Source organism: Dendropsophus ebraccatus, chromosome 12 (assembly GCF_027789765.1).
Source record: "Dendropsophus ebraccatus isolate aDenEbr1 chromosome 12, aDenEbr1.pat, whole genome shotgun sequence".
NCBI classification, from domain to species: domain Eukaryota; kingdom Metazoa; phylum Chordata; class Amphibia; order Anura; family Hylidae; genus Dendropsophus; species Dendropsophus ebraccatus.
The window spans coordinates 38,831,779-38,837,502 of NC_091465.1; positions in this window are offsets into that span (position 1 = coordinate 38,831,779).

Below are 5,724 nucleotides of genomic sequence, written 5' to 3' on the forward strand. Positions count from 1 at the left end.
GCAGCAGCCTGGGGAGTGCTGGGCAGGCTGTCTGAGGTGACCCACACAGGCGGAGAGGAGATGTGGCGGCGGCACGCTGATGCCCCTGCAGGCGGCCGCCGGACCAGCAGGTCCTCAAAGAAAGTCAGTGGCTAAGGGGGGGGTTGTGGTGCGCAAGACTACCCCGCCCGGGGCTCCTGCACCTGATTGTGGACTGGGAGATGGGGTGCCCCCCATGTCCACCTGCTGCCGCCGCTTCTCCCCGTTCAAGCAGTGGATTGTGGACAGGGAGATGGGGGGGCCTCCCACGGCTGACGTTGCTGCCGGTGGAAGTGGGGTGCCCCAACTCCCGGCCCACAATCCACTGCTGCAGGAGCCTCCGGCGGGGTAGCCCCACTACCCCCTTGCTGACCTGGTTCCCTGACCGGGAGCTGGACAAACCCCTCTCAGTAATAGCACATCCTCCACCTCCTCTCTACTCCCTTTGTACCCCCATCATCTCTTCTCTCCCCCTCCACCCCCTTTGTACCCCCATCATCTCCTCTCTCCCCCTCCACCCCCTTTGTACCCCCATCAGCTCCTCTCTCCCCCACCTCCTCTGTACCCCCATCATCTCCTCTCTCCCCCACCTCCTCTGTACCCCATCATCTCTCTCCACCTCCTCTGTACCCCCATCATCTCCTCTCCACCTCCTCTGTACCCCCATCATCTAATCTCTCCCCCTCCTCTGTACCACCATCCTCTCCTCTCTCCACCCCCTCTGTACCCCCATCATCTCCCCCTCCACCTCTTCTCTACCCCATCATCTCCTCTCAACCCCATCACTTCCTCTCTACCCCCTCCACCTCCCCTCTCCCCATCACCTCCTCTCCCACTTCCTCCTCCTCTCTCCCCCTTTACCAACCCTCTCTTCCCCCTTTACCAACCCTCTCTTCCCCCATCACCTCCCCCTCTACCCTTTTCACCTCCCCTCTCCTCCTTTCTCCCCCTCACCTCCTGTGCCTCCTCTCCCCTCACCCCATTTACCTCCCCTTTCTTTATCTCCCCCTTTACCTCCTCTCTCCCCCATCACCTCCTCTTTCCATCCTTCTCTCTCCCCTTCACCCCTTTTACCTCCTCTCTCTTCCTCTACCCCTTCCCCCCTCTATCCTTCTCTCCCCCATAACCTCCTCTTTCCACCCCCTTTACCTCATCTACCCTCTTTACCTTCTCTCTCTTCCTTCACTTCCTCTCTCCCCCATTCTGTCTCTCTCGGACCTCACTCTGCACACCAGGCCTTGATGAGATTTTTCCCTTGGCTCAGAGGCTGGAGAAGAGAGGAAGATCCGCTCCCTGCCCAGATTAGGAGAGTATGACTTTTTTGTGTTATGGTGGTGGTGGGGGGAGTGGAACGGTGGGTATTGCTATGGGGGCACAGTAGGGCAGGGGGCATTTACTATAGGGACATAGCAGGTGAGGGGGCATTTACTATGGGGACACAGCAGGAGACATTATTACTATATGGGGAACACAGCAGGAGACATTACTATATGAAGGGCACAGCAGGGACATTATTCCTATATGAGGGCACAGCAGGAGACATTATTACTATATGGGGAACAGCAGGAGACGTTATTACTATATGAAGGGCACAGCAGGGACATTATTACTATATGGGGAACACATCAGGGGGTATTATTACTATATGGAGCCTATAGGTAGGAAAAAGGAAGGGAAGTGAAAGGAAAAGTCGGGATCCTAAGATGTTTGGCAGTTTATCTGGCAAGAGATGAATTGTGGCTGCAAAAAATCATCAGGGTGATCTGGGCCGGATGGAGAAGAAAACATGGGGAGGTATCTGACTACATGAAGAGGTGTCTGGCTACATGAGGACATATTTGGCTGCAATGGGGGGAGGTATCTGGCTGCAGGGTGACATGTCCAACTCCATGGGACAGATCTGGCAGTAAGAGGCATATCCAGCTTCAGGGAACAAATGTCTGGAAGAGACATATCCACCTACAGGGAACATACCTGGCATCTAGAAACATATCTGACTTCAGGGGGCATACCTAGCTACAGACAGTACATCTGGCTGAAATGGGCAATTCTGATTCCAGGGGGCGCATCTAGCTCCATGGGACATACCTGGCTGCAAGAGGCATACCTAGCCAAAAGGGGTGTATGCGTCTGCAAAGCATGTATTTGGCTGCAGGGGACATATCTGCCTCCAGGGGCATACCATGCTTACCTGCCTGCGCTCCCACCTGCTTCTCTGGGAACCTGCTCAGTACGCTGTCCTGCTGCAGCCACTGATTGGCTGAGTGAGCCGTCAATGACCCACAAAACTGAGAAGCAGGTAGGAGTGCGGGCAGGTTAATATGATCTGTTTAAGGCCTTGCAGCTAACTAGTTAAATAGGCAGTGGCTACATTCTCGCAGTGAAATGAAAATCTGCTGTGAGAATGCAGAGCCATAGGCCATAACAGTAGAATGTCACATCGGATTTTGCTGCGAAAAGTATGTGTGAATCTACCCTTAGGCTATGTTATTAATGGATGGCATTAGGGATGGTCCGAACAGAGTTCGGTTCGGGTTCGTACGACCCCAAACTCTCGGCAATGATTCCCGCTGTCTGCCCTCTCCGTGGAGAGGGTGGATACAGCGGGAGGACCGCCTGGAAAACTGGGATACAGCCATAGGCTGTATCCCAGTTTTCCAGACGGTCCTCCCGCTGTATCCACCCGCTGCACGGAGCGGGCAGACAGCGGGAATCTGATTCTGAACCTCGGCAGTTTCAGACCATCCCTAGATGGCATCCTTGGGGGCTGAAGCAGCTTGTCACATGGGGGTACTTGGCTTCAAAAGGTTGAGAAACACTGGTCTATTCCATGCTGCACAACAGCATGTGAAATTAATTGTCAATCAGTGTTGCTTCCTATGTGGACAATTTGATTTCAAAGAAGTTTTATTTAGGGTAGCTTCTCACACATCGGATCCACAGCGGATTTCACGCTGCGAGTTTGCAGTAAAATCCACAGCGGATCCTGGTAGTGTGAAGGTCTATGGGGTTACATATCCACAGCAGAATTTTCATTTCACTGCGAATATGTAAGCCCCTTTAACCACCCGCAGCCCCCGGCCTGGAGGGGCGCCGCGGCTGTGTGTGAGGGGCGCCAAGCAGGTAATGTATGCTGCGGGTGGCGAGGGGTTAAAGGGTCCGGGTTACATACTGGCAGTGGAGTGAAAATTCCGCTGCGGGTATGTGACCCATTCAACTTCACACTACCAGGATCCGCATCCGCGTGAACTCTGCAGCGGATCCGGTACATGTGAAGCTACCCTTATATTACGTTTACACGTAACGATTATCATTCGAATTTTCGCGATAACTATCGCACTTGAGCAATAATCTGCTCGTGTAAACACAACTAACGATCAAGCGACGAGCGATAAATCGTTTGTGATCTTTCAACAAGTTCTCAAATCGTCTTTGGTCGTTCCCTGAAAATTTGCAGATCGCTTTGTGTAAACAGTCTTTCACCGATTCACCGTATTTGTAAGATGGGCTTAAGCGATCTTAAAACAATTGCAATGATTTTTCCAAATGATTTATCGTTCCGTCTAAATGCTGATCGTTATAAAAAAAACATAGTTACTTCGAAATCGTTAATCGTTCGATTATGCGAATTATCGCTCCGTGTAAACGCACCATAACTTGGAGTTATATTGTGTTGTTTAATGGTACGTTTAGACGGAGCGATAATTCGATCGTTTAACGATTTTGAAGCAACAATTTGGTTTTTATAACAATCAGCGTTTAGACAAAGTGAAAAATCGTTAAAAAAAATCATTGCAATCATTTTAATATTGCTTAAGCCCATCTCTCACTTACACAAAGCGATCTGCGAATTTTTAGCGAACGACCACAACGATTTGAGAACATGCTGAAAGATCTCCATCTCTGTGGTGCGACCGTAACCCCTACACAACAAGCCCGCTGCCTTGGGGTTATGTTTGACTCAGATCTTTCCTTCACTCCTCATATTAAATCTCTTTCACGTTCCTGTAATCTGCATCTAAAAAACATCTCTAAAATCCGTCCCTTCCTTCCTGTCGAATCTGCTAAAACTCTCATTGTCGCTCTGATTCATTCCCGTCTTGACTACTGCAATTCCCTACTAATCGGCCTTCCTTCCTTTAAACTCTCCTCTCTCCAGTCCAGTCTCAATACAGCGGCCAGGCTCATCTCCATGTCCAGCCGTTATACTGATGCCTCCCCCCTGTGTCAGTCACTACACTGGCTCCCTATTAAACACAGGATACAATATAAACTCCTCCAGCTCACCCATAAAGCTCTCCACCGTGCTGCACCTCCCTATATCTCCTCCCTCATCTCTGTCTACCGTCCTACCCGTGCCTTACGCTCCTCTAATGACTTACAACTAACATCCACCTTGATCCGCACCACTCACTCCCGTCTCCAGGACTTCACCAGTTCTATGGAATGCATTACCCAAGACTGTTAGACTCCCCTCCAATACACAAAGCTTCAAACGTGCCCTCAAAACTCACCTGTTCCAACAGGCTTACCAGGTTCCCTAATTTTGACTGCTACCCTCAACCACCCCCCCACCCCCCAACACACACAGACACACACCTCCACCATGCACAGACACATACATACACACACGCCAAGCATTTAAAGGGGTAGTCCACCCAAAAATTTTTTCTTTCAAATCAACTGGTGCCATAAAGTGCCAGAGATTTGTAATTCACTTCTATTAAAAAATCTTAAGTCTTCCAGTACTTATTAGCTGCTGTATGTCCAGCAGGAAGTGGTGTTTTCTTTCCTGTCTGACCCAGTGCTCTCTGTTGCCTCCTCTGTCCATGTCAGGAACTGTCCAAAGCAGGAGCAAATCCCCATAGAAAACCCCTCCTGCTCTCCAGACTGGAAATAATACAACTTCCTGTTGGGCATACAGCAGCTAATAAGTACTGGAAGGCTTGAGATTTTTTAATAGAAGTAAATTACAAATCTCTGTCACTTCATGGCAGCAGTTAATTTGAAAGAAAATTTTTTTGGGTGGACTACCCCTTTAAGCACTTAGACCTGTGCATGCAGGCATTGGCTGGTGACAGGTTCACCCACCCTTACCTGCACTGCCTTATTTATAAAGATGGCCGGACCATAAAAACAATGATGCACTTTGCCCCTCTGCCATTTTTTCTCAAACCCCCTCCCGATAGTGTGTAAGCTCATGCATGCGAGCAGGGATCTCACTCCTCATGTATGGATAATTATATGTATATCTCTGTAATGTCTATTTTTTGTCTATGTATGTACCCCCAGAATTGTAAAGTGCTGCGGAATCTGTTGGCGCTATATAAATAAAAATTATTATTATTATCACAATGAACGATTTCTCAAATCATCGCGAAAATTAGAACGATAATCGTTCCGTGTAAATATAAGTGTTCACTTTATTTTTTTGAGCAGTGTATATGGCTAGTTTAAAGAAAATATGTTTAATTTGGGTGTTCAGACTCCTACCAACTGTTAGAATGAGTCAGGAGAAACACGGCTAAGCACTTCTTTCCCTGTGTCCCTGCAGGAGATAGGCTTTGTAGGCTTCTCTCTCTCCTGCAGCAAAGCGAGTGCTTCTCCTGGCTGATTCTAATGATCAGTGGGGGGCTGAACATGCAGACCCCAACTCATCAAAACTTTTGATATGTCAGAACATTTTGACAAATGACACTTTAAAGC